The sequence below is a fragment of the Triticum aestivum genome, chromosome 2D, assembly GCF_018294505.1.
Source record: "Triticum aestivum cultivar Chinese Spring chromosome 2D, IWGSC CS RefSeq v2.1, whole genome shotgun sequence".
In the NCBI taxonomy this organism is placed as follows: Eukaryota; Viridiplantae; Streptophyta; class Magnoliopsida; order Poales; family Poaceae; genus Triticum; species Triticum aestivum.
Window position 1 is genome coordinate 311,401,743 of NC_057799.1, and position 16,752 is coordinate 311,418,494.

A 16,752-nucleotide genomic window follows, 5' to 3' on the forward strand; every position below is an offset into this window, starting at 1 on the left:
ATGAATTTCTTAAAGAAGAGTTGTATATGATGCAACAAGAAGGTTTTGTCAATCCTAAAGGTGCTAGCAAAGTGTGCAAGCTCCAGCGATCCATCTATGGACTGGTGCAAGCATCTCGGAGTTGGAATATACGCTTTGATAAGTTGATCAAAGCATATAGTTTTATACAGACTTGCGGTGAAGCCTGTAATTACAAGAAAGTGAGTGGGAGCACTACAGAATTTCTGATAAGTATATGTGAATGACATATTGTTGATCGGAAATGATGTAGAATTTTCTGGAAAGCATAAAGGAGTGTTTGAAAGGAGTTTTTCAAAGAAAGACCTCGGTGAAGCTGCTTACATATTGGGCATCAAGATCTATAGAGATAGATCAAGACGCTTGATAAGATTTTTCAATGAGTACATACCTTGACAAGATTTTTGAAGTAGTTCAAAGTGGAATAGTCAAATAAGAAGTTCTTGCTTGCATTGCAAGGTGTAAAGTTGAGTAAGACTCAAAACACGACCACGGCAGAAAATAGAAAGAGAATGAAAGTCATTCCCTATGCCTCAGCCATAGGTTCTATAAAGTATGCTATGCTGCGTACCAAACCTATTGTGTACCTTGCCATGAGTTTGGCAAGGGGGTACGATATTGATCCAGGAGTGGATGACTTGACAGCGGTCAAAATTATCCTTTGAAGACTAAGGAGATATTTCTCGGTTATGGAGGTGATAAAGAGTTCGTCGTAAAGAGTTACGCTGATGCAAGCTTTTACACTGATCCAGATGACTCTAAGTCTCAATCTGGATACATATTGAAAGTGGGAGCAATTATCTAGAGTAGCTCCATGCAGAGCATTGTAGACATAGAAAATTTGCAAAATACATACGGCTCTGAATGTGACAGACCCATTGACTAAACTTCTCTCACAAGCAAAACATGATCACACCTTAGTACTCTTTGGGTGTTAATCACATAGCAATGTGAGCTAGATTATTGACTCTAGTAAAACCCTTTGGGTAATAGTCACATGGCGATGTGAACTAATCACATGGTGATGTGAACTATTGGTGTTAAATCACATGGCGATGTGAACTAGATTATTGACTCTAGCGCAAGTGGGAAACTGAAGGAAATATGCCCTAGAGGGAATAATAAAGTTGTTATTTATATTTCCTTATATCATGATAAATTTTTATTATTCATGCTAGAATTGTATTAACCGGAAACTTGATACATGTGTGAATACATAGACAAAACAAAGTGTCCCTAGTATGCCTCTACTAGACTAGCTCGTTAATCAAAGATGGTTAAGTTTCCTGACCATAGACATGTGTTGTCATTTGATGAACGGGATCACATCATTAGGAGAATGATGTGATGGACAAGACCCATCTGTTAGCTTGGCATAATGATCGTTCAGTTTATTGCTATTGCTTTCTTCATGACTTATACATATTCCTCTAACTATGAGATTATGCAACTCCCGAATACCGGACGAACACCTTGTGTGCTATCAAACATCACAACTTAACTGGGTGATTATAAAGATGCTCTACAGGTGTCTCCGATGGTGTTTGTTGAGTTTGCATAGATCGAGATTAGGATTCGTCACTCCGTGTTTCGGAGAGGTATCTCTGGGCCCTCTCGGTAATGCACATCACTATAAGCCTTGCAAGCAATGTGACTAATGAGTTAGTTACGGGATGATGCATTACGGAAGGAGTAAAGAGATTTTCCGGTAACGAGATTGAACTAGGTATGAAGATACCAACGATCGAATCTCGGGCAAGTAACATACCGATGACAAAGGGAATAACGTATGTTGTTATGCGGTTTGACCGATAAAGATCTTCCTAGAATATGTAGGAACCAATATGAGCATCCAGGTTCCGCTATTGGTTATTGACCGGAGATGAGTCTCGGTCATGTCTACATAGTTCTCGAACCCGTAGGGTCCGCACGCTTAACGTTCGGTGACGATTTTGTATTATATGAGTTATGTGATTTGGTGACTGAATGTTGTTCGGAGTCCCGGATGAGATCACAGACATGACGAGGAGTCTCAAAATGGTCGAGAGGTAAATATTCATATATAGGACGATAGTATTCGGACACCGGAAGTGTTCCGCGGGTACTGGGTACATATCGGGTCATCGGAAGGGGTTCCGGGCACTCCCCGGCTAAGATATGGGCCTTATTGGGCCTAGGGCGGGACAAACCAGCCCCTTGTGGGCTGGTGCGCCCCCATATGGACTGATCTAAGTGGAGAAAGGAAAAGGGGAGGAGGAAAGGAAATAGAGGGAATATGATTCCTCCTTCCTTTCCCCTCTCCCCTCTTTCCTTCCCCACTCCGAATAGCAATAGGAAAGGGGGGAGGCCGACTTGGGAGGCGCCCAAGTAGGAGAATCCTACTTGGGGCACCCCCTTGGCTGCCTCTCCTCCCCTCCAAACTATATATATGAAGGGGGCACCGCTAGAACACACAACAGACATTGTTAGCCGTGTGTGGTGCCCCCCTGTTATTGATGATCATGATGCCCTCATGTCCGTATTCTATTTTATCGACACCTCTACCTCTAAACATGTGGACATATTTATCGTTATCGGCTTCCGCTTGAGGACAAGCGAGGTTTAAGCTTGGGGGAGTTGATACGTCCATTTTGCATCATGCTTTTATATCGATATTTATTGCATTATGGGCTGTTATTACACATTATGTCACAATACTTATGCCTATTCTCTCTTATTTTACAAGGTTTACATAAAGAGGGAGAATGTCGGCAGCTGGAATTCTGGGCTGGAAAAGGAGCAAATATTAGAGACCTATTATGCGCAACTCCAAAAGTCCTAAAACTCCACGAAAGTTGTTTTTGGAAATAATAAAAAATACTGAGCAAAGAAAATACTAGAGGGGGCCCACACCCTGGCCACGAGGGTGGGGGCACGCCCTACCCCCCTGGGCGCACCCCCATGCCTCGTGGGCCCCCTGGTGGCCCTCCGGTGCCCATCTTCTGCTATATGAAGTCTTTCGTCCGAGAAAAAAATCATAAGCAAGCTTTCGGGACGAGACTCCGCTGCCACGAGGCGAAACCTTGGCGGAACCAATCTAGGGCTCCGGCGGAGCTGTTCTGCCGGGGACACTTCCCTCCGGGAGGGGGAAATCATCGCCATCGTCATCACCAACGCTCCTCTCATCGGGAGGGGGCCAATCTCCATCAACATCTTCACCAGCACCATCTCCTCTCAAACCCTAGTTCATCTCTTGTATCCAATTCTTGTCTCTAAGTCTGGGATTGGTACATGTAGGTTGCTAGTAGTGTTGATTACTCCTTGTAGTTGATGCTAGTTGGTTTATTTGGTGGACGATCATATGTTCAGATCCTGTATGCATATTAATACTCCTCTGATTATGAACATGAATATGCTTTGTGAGTAGTTGCGTTTGTTCCTGAGGACATGGGAGAAGTCTTGTTATTAGTAGTCATGTGAATTTGGTATTCGTTCAATATTTTGATGAGATGTATGTTGTCTCTCCTCTAGTGGTGTTATGTGAACGTCGACTACATGACACTTCACCATTGTTTGGGCCTAGAGGAAGGCATTGGGAAGTAATAAGTAGATGATGGGTTGCTAGAGTGACAGAAGCTTAAACCCTAGTTTATGCGTTGCTTCGTAAGGGGCTGATTTGGATCCATATGTTTCATGCTATGGTTAGGTTTACCTTAATACTTCTTTTGTAGTTGCGGATGCTTGCAATAGGAGTTAATCATAAGTGGGATGCTTGTTCAAGTAAGGACAGCACCCAAGCACCGGTCCACCCACATATCAAATTATCAAAGTACCAAACGCGAATCATATGAACGTGATGAAAACTAGCTTGACGATAATTCCCATGTGTCCTCGGGAGCGTTTTCCTTCATATAAGAAATTGTCCAGGCTTGTCCTTTGCTACAAAAAGGATTGGGCCACCTTGCTGCACTTTATTTACTTTTGTTACTTGTTGCTCGTTACAAATTATCCTATCACAAAACTATCTGTTACCTATAATTTCAGTGCTTGCAGAGAATACCTTGCTGAAAACCGCTTATCATTTCCTTCTGCTCCTCGTTGGGTTCGACACTCTTACTTATCGAAAGGACTACGATAGATCACCTATACTTGTGGGTCATCAAGACTCTTTTCTGGCGCCGTTGCCGGGGAGTGAAGCGCCTTTGGTAGGTGGAATTTGGTAAGGAAAAATGTATATAGTGTGCTGAAATTTACTATCACTTGTTACTATGGAAAGTAATCCTCTGAGGGGCTTGTTCAGGGTATCTTCACCATGACCAGTAGAGCAAATAGTTGCTCCTCAACCCACTGAACCTACTGAAAATCAAAATGTCTACTTTGAAATTCCTTCTGGTATGATAGAAAAACTGCTAGCTAATCCTTTTGCAGGAGACAGAACATTACATCCTAATGAGCACCTAATCTATGTGGATGAAGTTTGTGGATTATTTAAGCTTGCAGGTATGCCCGATGATGTTATCAAGAAGAAGGTATTCCATTTATCTTTGAGGGGAGATGCATTGACATGGTATAGGCTATGTGATGACATGGGATCATGGAACTACAAGCGATTGAAATTGGAATTTCATCAGAAGTTTTATCCTATGCATCTTGTTCATCGTGATCGTAATTATATATATAATTTTTGGCCTCGCGAAGGAGAAAGCATCGCTCAAGCTTGGGGGAGGCTTAATTCAATGTTATATTCATGCCCCAATCATGAGCTCTCAAGAGAAATGATTATTCAGAATTTTTATGCTCGGCTTTCTGATAACAATCGCACCATGCTCGATACTTCTTGTACTGGTTCTTTTATGATGAAGACTATTGAATTCAAATGGGATTTATTGGAAAGAATTAAACACAACTCTGAAGATTGGGACCTCGACGAAGGTAAGGAGTCAGGTATAACACCTAAGTTCGATTGTGTTAAATCTTTTATGGAGACCGATGTTTTTCGTAAATTCAGCACTAAATATGGACTTCACTCCGAGAGAGTAGCTTCTTTTTGTGAATCTTTTGCTGCTCACGTTGATCTCCCTAAGGAGAAGTGGTTTAAATATCATCCTCCCATAGAAGTAAAAGTAGTTGCACCTATTAAAGTTGAAGAAAAGACTATCACTTATAATGATCCTATTGTTCCTACTTCTTATGTTGAGAAACCACCTTTCCCTGTTAGAATAAAGGATCATGCTAAAGCTTCAACTGTGGTTCGTAAAAGCAATATTAGAACTTATACACCTCCTGAGCAAGTTAAAGTCGAACCTAATATTGCTATTGTTAAAGATCTCTTGGCTGATAATATTGATGGGCATGTTATTTATTTCTGTGATGAGACTGCTAGAATTGCTAAATCTAGTACTAAAGATAAACATAGACATGTGGTAGGCATGCCTGTTCTTTCTGTTAAAATAGGAGATCATTGTTATCATGGCTTATGTGATATGGGTGCTAGTGCTAGTGCCATACCTATTGACTTATACAAAGAAATTATGCATGATATTGCACCCGCTGAGTTAGAAGAAATTGATGTTACCATTAAGCTTGCCAATAGAGATACTATTTCACCAATTGGGATTGTTAGAGATGTTGAAGTCTTGTGTGGGAAAACTAAATATACTGCTGATTTTCTTGTTCTTGGTTCCCCACAAGATAGCTTTTGTCCCATCATATTTGGTAGACCCTTCTTGAACACTGTTAATGCTAAGATAGACTGCAAAAAGGATGTTGTTACTGTTGGTTTGGATGATATGTCTCATGAGTTCAACTTTTCTAAATTTCGTAGACAACACCGTGAAGAGGAATTGCCTAGTAAGGATGAAATTATTGGTCTTGCTTCTATTGCCGTACCTCCTAGCGATCCTGTAGAACAATATTTGCTAGACCATGAAAATGGAATGTTTATGAATGAAAGAAGGGAAATAGATGAAGTGTTCTTTAAACAGGGACCTATTCTGAAACACAATTTGCCTGTTGAAATCCTAGGCGATCCTCCTCCACCCAAAGGTGATCCCGTGTTTGAACTTAAACCATTGCCTGATACTCTTAAATATGCTTATCTTGATGAAAAGAAGATATATCCTGTTATTATTAGTGCTAACCTTTCAGAGAAGGAGGAAGAAAAATTATTGAAAACTCTAAAGAAGCACCGTGCTGCTATTGGATATACTCTTGATGATCTTAAGGGCATTAGTCCCACTCTATGCCAACACAAAATAAATTTGGAGAAAGATGCCAAACCAGTTATTGATCATCAACGACGGCTGAATCCTAAGATGAAAGAAGTGGTAAGAAAGGAAATACTAAAGCTCCTTGAGGCAGGTATAATTTATCCTGTTGCTGATAGTCAGTGGATAAGTCCTGTCCATTGTGTCCCTAAGAAGGGAGGTATTACTATCTTTCCTAATGATAAAGATGAATTGATCCCGGAAAGAATTATTACAGGTTATAGGATGGTAATTGATTTCCGCAAATTAAATAAAGCTACTAAAAAGATCATTACCCCTTACCTTTTATTGATCAAATGCTAGAAAGATTATCCAAACATACACATTTTTGCGTTCTAGATGGTTATTCCAGTTTCTCTCAAATACCTGTGTCAGCTGATGATCAAGCTAAGACCACATTTACTTGTCCTTTTGGTACTTTTGCTTATAGACGTATGCCGTTTGGTTTATGTAATGCACCTGCTACTTTTCAAAGATGCATGATGGCTATATTCTCTGATTTTTGTGAAACGATTTGTGAGGTTTTCATGGACGATTTCTCCGTCTATGGATCCTCTTTTGATGATTGCTTGAGCAACCTTGATCGAGTTTTGCAGAGATGTGAAGAAACTAATCTTGTCTTGAATTGGGAGAAGTCCCACTTTATGGTTAATGAAGGCATTGTCTTGGGGCATAAAATTTCTGAGAGAGGTATTGAAGTGGATAAGGCTAAAGTTGATGCTATTGAAAAGATGCCATGTCCCAAGGACATCAAAGGTATAAGAAGTTTTCTTGGTCATGCCGGATTTTATAGGAGGTTCATTAAGGACTTCTCAAAAATTTCTCGGCCTTTGACTAATCTCTTACAAAAAGATATACCTTTTGTCTTTGATGATGATTGTGTAGAAGCATTTGAAATACTTAAGAAAGCATTGATTTCCGCACCTATTGTTCAGCCACCTGATTGGAATTTACCCTTTGAAATTATGTGTGGTGCTAGTGATTATGTTGTAGGTGCTGTTCTAGGGCAAAGAGTTGATAAGAAATTAAATGTTATTCAATATGCTAGTAAAACTCTAGACAATGCCCAGAGAAATTATGCTCTACTACTGAAAAAGAATTCTTAGCAGTTGTATTTGCTTGTGATAAGTTCAAACCTTATATTGTTGATTCTAAAGTAACTATTCACACCGATCATGCTGCTATTAAATATCTTATGGAAAAGAAAGATGCTAAACCTAGACTTATTAGATGGGTTCTCTTGCTACAAGAATTTGATTTGCATATTATTGATAGAAAGGGAGCTAAGAACCCCGTTGCAGACAACTTGTCTAGGTTAGAAAATGTTCTTGATGACCCACTACCTATTGATGATAGCTTTCCTGATGAACAACTAAATGTCATAGATGCTTCTCGTACTGCTCCATGGTATGCTGGTTATGGTAATTATATTGTTGCTAAATTTATACCACCTAGTTTCACATACGAGCAAAAGAAAAAGTTTTTCTATGATTTGAGACGTTACTTTTGGGATGACCCACATCTTTATAAAGAAGGAGTAGATGGTGTCATTAGACGTTGTGTACCTGAGCATGAACAGGAACAGATCCTACGCAAGTGTCACTCCGAGGCTTATGGAGGACACCACGCTGGAGACAGAACTGCACATAAGGTATTGCAATCCGGTTTTTATTGGCCCACTCTCTTCAAGGATGCTCATAAGTTTGTCTTATCTTGTGATGAAAGTCAAATAATTGGTAATATTAGTAGACGTCAAGAAATGCCTATGAATTATTCACTTGTTATTGAGCCATTTGATGTCTGGGGCTTTGATTATATGGGACCGTTTCCTGCCTCTAATGGGTATACTCATATTTTAGTTGTTGTTGATTACGTTACTAAGTAGGTAGAAGCTATTCCAACTAGTAGTGCTGATCATAACACCCCGATTAAGATGCTTAAAGAAGTTATTTTTTCGAGGTTTGGAGTCCCTAGATATTTTTAATGACTGATGGTGGTTCACATTTTATTCATGGTGCTTTCCGTAAAATGCTTGCCAAGTACGATTTTAATCATAGAATTGCATCTCCTTATCACCCGCAGTCTAGTGGTCAAGTAGAATTGAGTAATAAAGAGCTTAAATTAATTTTGCAAAAGACTGTTAATAGGTCTAGAAAGAATTGGTCCAAGAAACTTGATGATGCATTACGGGCCTATAGAACTGCATATAAAAATCCTATGGGTATGTCTCCGTATAAAATGGTTTATGGAAAAGCATGTCACTTACCTCTCGAACTAGAACATAAGGCATATTGGGCCATTAAAGAGCTCAATTATGATTTCAAACCTGCCGGTGAGAAGAGGTTATTTGACATTAGCTCACTTGATGAATGGAGAACCCAAGCCTATGAGAATGCCAAATTGTTAAAAGATGGCATGACAAAAGGATACAAAAGCGTGAGTTTAATGTAGGTGATTATGTATTGGTATACAACTCTCGTTTAAGATTTTTTGCAGGAAAACTTCTCTCTAAATGGGAAGGTCCTTACGTTATCGAGGAGGTCTATCGTTCTGGTGCCATAAAAATCAACAACTTCGAAGGCACAAATCCGAAGGTGGTGAATGTTCAAAGAATCAAACATTATATCTCAGGTAATCCTATAAATGTTGAAACTAATGTTATCGAAACCGTAACACCGGAGGAATACATAAGGGACACTTTCCAGAACGTTTCAGACTCCAAAAAGGAATAGGTATGTGTAACGCCCACGATGCGGCTATATCTCCCACGTGTCGAGGCACGACTTAGAGGCATAACCGCATTGTGGTTTTGTCGCAAGAAGGGTCATCTTCACACAATCCCATGTAATGAACAAGAATGGGATAACGAGAGTTGGCTTACAATCGCCACTTCACACAATACATAAATATAATTCATACATCATACAAAATCCACACATAGACCGACTACGGTCAAATCCAAATGAAAATAAGATAACCCCAAATGCTAGATCCCCGATCGTCCCAACTGGGCTCCACTACTAATCATCAGGAAAATAAACATAGTAACGACCACGTTCCTCGTCGAACTCCCACTTGAGCTCGGCTGCGTCATCTGCACTGGCATCATCGGCACATGCAACTGTTTTGGTAGAATCTGTGAGTCACGAGGACTCACCAATCTCACACCCGCGAGATCAAGACTATTTAAGCTTATAGGAAAAGATGGTGTGATGAGGTGGAGCTGCAGCAGGCACTAAGCATATATGGTGGCTAACATACGCAAATGAGAGCGAGAAGAGAAGCAACGCAACGGTCGCGAAGCTAGAAATGATCAAGAAGTGATCCTGAAACTACTTACGTTCATGCATAACACAAACCGTGTTCACTTCCCGGACTCCGCCGAGAAGAGACCATCACGGCTACTCACACGGTTGATGTATTTTAATTGGGTCAAGTGACAAGTTCTCTACAACCGGACATTAACAAATTCCCATCTGCCTCATAACCGCGGGCACGGCTTTCGAAAGATAATACCCTGCAGGGGTGTCCCAACTTAGCCCATTATAAGCTCTCACGGTCAACGAAGGATAAACCTTCTCCCAGGAAGACCCGATCAGTCTCGGAATCCCGGTTTACAAGACATTTCGACAATGGTAAAACAAGACCAGCAAAGCCGCCCGATGTGCCGACAAATCCCGATAGGAGCTGCACATATCTCGTTCTCAGGGCACACCGGATGAGCCAGACGTCGGGTTGGCATAGACCCTGGTTGCCCAGGGGGCGCCGGACATCGCTCGGTTTGGGCCAGCACTCGAAGGAGCACTGGTCCGGGGGTTTAAATAAAGATGACCCTCGGGCTCGCGAAAACCCAAGGGAAAAGGCTTAGGTGGCAAATGGTAAAACCAAAGTTGGGCCTTGCTGGAGGAGTTTTATTCAAGGCGAACTGTCAAGGGGGTCCCATAAATCACCCAACCGCGTAAGGAACGCAAACTCAAGGAACAAAATATCGGTATGACGGAAACTAGGGCGGCAAGAGTGGAACAAAACACCAGGCATAAGGCCGAGCCTTCCACCCTTTACCAAATATATATAGGTGCATTAATTAAATAAGAGATATTGTGATATTCCAAAATATCCATGTTCCAACATGGAACCAACTTCAACTTCACCTGCAACTAGCAACCCTATAAGAAGGGCTGAGCAAAAGCGGTAACTTAGCCAAACAACGGTTTGCTAGGAAAGGATGGTTAGAGGCTTGACATGCAAAATATGGGAGGCATGATATAGCAAGTGGTAGGTAGCGCAGCATGGCAATAGAACGAATAACTAGCAAAGCAAAGATAGAAGTGATTTCGAGGGTATGGTCATCTTGCCTGCAAGGTTCTCAGAGTTGACGAAAGCTTGATCCTTGTAATCGTATTCAACAGGTTCCTCGTTCACGAACTCGTCTCCCGGCTCTACCCAAAACAAGAACACAAGCCCGGAACCACAATCAATCACGGGAAAAACACAAGCAACATGATGCAAAACGTGCATAATATGCGGGATATGATATGCGATGCGTATGCGTGCTCCGGAGGAAAAATGATGAACAAGGCAATAAATTGGCAAACCAAGCATGCCACTGGAAAGATGATATGATTTCGGTCGAAATCGATATAAAGATCACCGGAAACGGATGCACGATTTGCAAATGGCAAGCAAAACAAGAATGACACGAATCTGTGATTAACAGCATGATAGCACTTAGAATACATCAAGTAACTATGCTACAGCACTCCAACATAGCAACAAAGTATATGGCAGTAATCTAAAGAAGATGCTTGACAAAAGATGAACACTGAGCTACGGCTAGATGACAACATAACAGGTTCAAACAAGCATGGCAAAAGTGCAAAAGATATCAGGTTCACAGACTTGGTGAAATTACTGGACATGGCTGAAACAGCATCAGGTAGCAATGTTCAGAGCAAGAAAAACACATGCTACAGAAACTTAACATATCAAAACAAGGCATGGCTTCAATCTACTAAATGCATATGACAAAAATCCTTTAATGACCATAAGCCAAAAAGGATCAGAAGATACGATGGCAACCATGTAAACATAGCAAGTTTCGTTAACAGGTTTCAGACTTGGCAGAAATCAGAGCATGGCAGAAACAGTAATATGAAGGCATGTTGGTGAGCTTGATGCACTCACCACAAGGCACTGCATGACAAAACAATCATACCTACAGCAATATGGCATGATTATGAAGCTATCCATGGCAAGAATAAATACATAACATGTATGAAACAACTACAACAACCTTGGCAATATTGAATATCATGATAACATTCTGCCAGAAATATTTTATAGCAAAAGTAGAGCAAGATTGAGTCATGCTAGGGCACTCCATAATTTCAAACAGGGGCATGGATGGATATATCACAACTATATCTACAAAACATCCTTACTGAACATCCCCAAAATAAGCATGGATCTCTCTGTAGCCACATCGATACATAGCAACAAAATAACAGCAGTCACAGACTTGGCAAAATTACAAAGTCCCTAAAATCGGAAACATCACGAAGCCTAGTTTGCATGCTTGTGCTAGTCACCACAGAGATCACAAAAATACAGGGCATACACCTCTGTAAAGATGGCATAGCATACATCAAAGCACATGTAGAGCTCATGCTCATAAGATGCACACATCAATAGCAACAAAAATAACAAATCCTCAAGATATGATAAGTAACAGCAGTTAACAGCAATTAGCACTCTTGCACCAGAGCTTTGGGCATCACGATGGACTCAAATGAACATGGCATAATGGAACAAAATGAAGAGCATCTCGAGGCGAACATTTCGACATATTACACGCACGAAACGGAGCTATATGCAGAGAGTTATGATGCGATGAACAGGAGCATGTAATGCAAATATCTCAAGACTTGGAAGATTTTCGGGGAAGGGGAGAAAAGGTCAACCCTCTCGGTCGGATCCAGATCGGATCGGGCTCGAGCTCGATGCTCGCCGGCGGTGGAGGCGACGGCCGGCGTGGAAGAGGGAGGAGGCGCCGGAGAGCTCGGGGGAGACGGGGCCGGAGCGGAGGACGATGGCGGCGGGGGTCGGCGACGCCGGGCGGAGCGGCGCGGGCACCGAGGCGGCGGCGTGGCGCCGGTGGCGGGGCGCGGCGGCGACGGCGCGGGAGGACAGCGGCGGTTGGCGGCGATGGGATCCGGCGGCGGCACGGGGAGCCGTGGGAGGAGCGGCGGGCGCTGCGGGCGAGGCACGGGCCGCGCGGGCGGCGTACGGGCCCGGCGGGCCGGCAGCGCGGGGAACGCGGCGCGGGGCCACGTGGCAGGCTGGGAGTGGCCGGGCGCGGCGGCGGGTTTTTGTCCGGCGCCGGGCGGACACGTCCGGCGGCGCGGAGGAGCGGGCTAGGGTTTTGGGGATCCGGAATTTCGGAGGGGGGAGGTGTTTTTATAGGTAGAGGGAGCTAGGAGACTCCAAATGGAGCACGGTTTTCGCCCACACGATCGTAATCGAACGACCTAGAGCATGGAAGTGACTTAGATGGGTTTTGGGCTGTTTGAAGGTGGGTTTTGCTGCAACACACAACAGGACTTTGCGGTTACCCGGTTAACCGTTGGAGCGTCAAACGACCTCCAAATGGCACGAAACTTGACAGGTGGTCTACCGGTGGTATACCAAGACCACTTGTCAAGCCTCGGTCCATTCTGAGAATGTTCAACACCCGCTCACGAAAAGAAACAAGAGGGACGCGCCGGTGCACGTGGGAGTGCCGGATTGCAAAACGGACAACGGGGAAAATGCTCGGATGCATGAGACGAACACGTATGCAAATGAGATGCACATGATGACATGATATGAGATGCATGACATGAACAAAATGCAAAACGGAAAACAAAACCCGACCACGAAGGGAATATCATAACACATAGCCGAAAATGGCAAGAGTTGGAGTTACAAATATGGAAAGTTACATCCGGGGTGTTACAGTATGTGGTACGGTAAGTAAACCGACTCCAAAACAGTTCTAATGGCAATTTTTCTCCGATTTGGAATATTTAGAAAAATAGAAAAATAAGAAGCAGTCCGGGAAGGACACGAGGCCTCCACGAGGGTGGAGGGCGCGCCCTACCCCCTGGGCGCGCCCCCTGCCTCGTGGGCACCTCGTGCGCTCTCCGGACTCCGTTTTCTTGCATGATACGTATTTTGGTCGATAAAAATTCATTATATAATCTCCCGAAGGTTTTGACTCCTGTATCATGCAATTGTTCTCTGTTCTTGTTTCGAGCTGTTTTCTGCCGCAGATTAGAGCAAGATGTCTTCTCAAGAGTCAGTCGGGGAGAGTCGGGTGTCTCATCCGACACCAAGTCCAGGGGCAAACAGCGATGCCTATCACTTTGGGCCCTCAACGAAGGAAGAGATGGAAGCTGACTTGAAAAGGATAGATGCCATGGGGGAGGATCAAGAAGTTACTTCTCGTTTCCGGGCAGGCTTCACAATGGGGGAACTACAGAGCTCAGCTATCCCAAACTCGGCCATCCCCTCCAATGTTAAATTTCTATCTTATGAAAATATGAAAAAGAGTGTTAATTGTTCTCCCGCAGCTATGCAGCATCCATGGGTGCAAGGAGCTTTAACCGTCACGGGTAAGCTCCGTAAGGAGATAATGAATCTCAAGCAGCAACTCAATAAGCTCGAGGAAGAGAATCGTATCCTGAGGAGTATCATCGCCAAGAATATCACACCATCACCGAAAAAGGAGATATAATCACATGGGTATGGGCACTCCCCTTGGCAGCTTCCAAGCTTGGGGGAGGTTCCCCGGTATCGTATCACCATCACATCTCTATCTTTACCGTTTTTCTTAGTTCGATCCTTTTAGTAATATCTTGATCTAGTAGAATAAAGTTTTTGGTATGATTTAGTTTTGAGTTTTGCTTTATGATCCCTCTATGTAATCGAGTCTGTGAGTTATATAATAAAGATTAGTGTTGAGTCAAGGGCTTGATTATTTTGCTATGATCTTAAGGGAATAAAATAAAATGGAAAGGAATAAAAAGAAACAAAGAGATCATATTGATCTTATGGAGAGTGATGACTTCACATAGAAAGAGTATGATGATTAAAAATTGTTGAGGGTTGACAAACATAGCTTTGGTCATTTTTGCAATTAATATGAAGTAATAAAGAAATAGAGGTTTCACATATAAATATACTATCTTGGACATCTTTTATGACTGTGAGCACTCATTAAAATATGACATGCTAAAGAGTTTATGTTGGACAAGAAAGACAACGTAATGGGTTATGTTTTCTTATATCTGAAATAAAGTATATTGTCATGGATAACCCAACATGTTGAGCTTGTCTTTCCCCCTCATGCTAGCCAAATTCTTTGCACCAAGTAGAGATACTACTTGTGCTTCCAAATACCCTTAAACCCAGTTTTGCCATGAGAGTCCATCATATCTACCTATGGATTGAGTAAGATCCTTCAAGTAAGTTGTCATCGGTGCAAGCAATAAAAATTGCTCTCTAAATATGTATGATTGATTAGTGTGGAGGAAATAAGCTTTATACGATCTTGTGATGTGGAAGAAATAAAAGCGACGGACTGCATAATAAAGGTCCATATCACAAGTGGCAATATAAAGTGATGTTCTTTTGCATTAAGATTTTGTGCATCCAACCATAAAAGCGCATGGCAACCTCTGCTTCCCTCTGCGAAGGACCTATCTTTTACTTTTATCTTCTACCTTATGCAAGAGTCTTGGTGATCTTCACCTTTCCTTTTTACACTTTATCCTTTGGCAAGCACAGTGTGTTGGAAAGATCCTGACATATATATCTAATTGGATGTAAGTTAGCATGAACTATTATTGTTGACATTACCCTTGAGGTAAAAGGTTGGGAGGTGTCGTGGAATTGTCACGGCAGATGTCCTCAAGCTAGGACTTAGTCGTGGAGCCATCGCCGCTAGGAAGCTTGAAGGGGTTAACGGGACAAGGAACACGAGGGTTTATACTGGTTCGGCCCCTTACGGTGAAGGTAAAAGCCTACGTCCAGTCGAGGTGGTATTGATTAGGGTTTCGATGACCAGGGAGCTTAACTGCTATGCCACGGCTCTCGATGAGATCTTTCTTGTCCCTAAACCGCTGCCGGGTCGTCCCTTTATATAGAGAGGTTGACGCCCAACAGCCCTCAGAGTCCCGGCCGGCTCGGACTCTTAACTATTCTTGCCTTATACTACAAGTCTCACCATACGGCGGTTTATCACTACGGGCTTTAAGCCATCTCCGGGTCTTAAGCCCATCTTTGGCCCACCGTCTTCAAGTTTGGCGCCGGGCTTCAAGTGATGACCCTTATGAGTAACCCGGCCTCTTCTGGCGGGTGACTCTAAGGTTTATATCCTCAACATTAGGCCCCAGATTGATTTGAGTCGGCTCATGTCAATCTTCAACTCTTTCGACAGAAAATCTCCGGCTTACAATTGTGTGAAGGCCATAACCCGGCGTGACGTCATCCTCTGGACTCCGGGTAATCCGCCGTGACGTCATCTTCCATTAAATCCATTTTTTATTCCACCAGATTCGCAACGGATCTTATCTTTACTGCCATCCCAAAAATCGAGGTGCCTCTCGGGCGAGATAACCACGCCGTGGCCTCCTCGTTTCTCGCGCCCACTTATGAGTCTGGCCTTATAAGTAGCCCGACCCTCGGGTCTTCTCATTCTCCCCCTTCTGTCGTCTCCTTCCTCTCGCTGCTCCCGTGCTACTCGAGCTCCGCCGCCGTCGCCGCTGCAACAGAGCTCCGCATCCTCGTCGTCCTTGGCCGCTGCATCACCCTGAACCGTCCAGAGAACCGCGGCGAACCCCTGCATCCGTAAGTTCCTTCCTTCTTGTAGGATAGATCTACGTTAAGCTCCTGCTGCTCTTCCCGTGTTCTTCGCCGTCGTTCGGGAGTTCTTGGTAGTTTTCATTTTTACTGCCTCTCCTTGATCTTAAGATAGCATAGAACCAACGCGGCGGCTGTTTAGCACCCATTTCAAATGTGAATAGATCTCTTTTCACTGCATAAAGGCTCCGTTCGAGCCCAAGAACTTCCTTTGCATCTGTTTTTTAGGTCTAGAAACCTTCCTTTTAGCCGACCGTTTTGATCCGAATTATTTACTGCAATGTGTGAAACCTGTTCTCACCACACTTGGTAAAAAAACTGCACCCGTTAAGTCATGGCGGTTTATATTTCCGGTTTAAAGAAACCACGCACCGTAGAACCTTCCGGCTCAAAAGAGGCCATGTACCATAAAATTTTCTGGTTTATCTGTGACAAGGTCGTAGACAACCGAATTACTCTTAATACCTCGAACGGCTTAGATAACCCGATGCACCTAGATATATGTCATTAGTCCCCTCCATAAGCCGCCATTTTAACATTGAACTGTAAATTTCCTCCGAATTATAAATAAACCGGGCATATTTCCTTT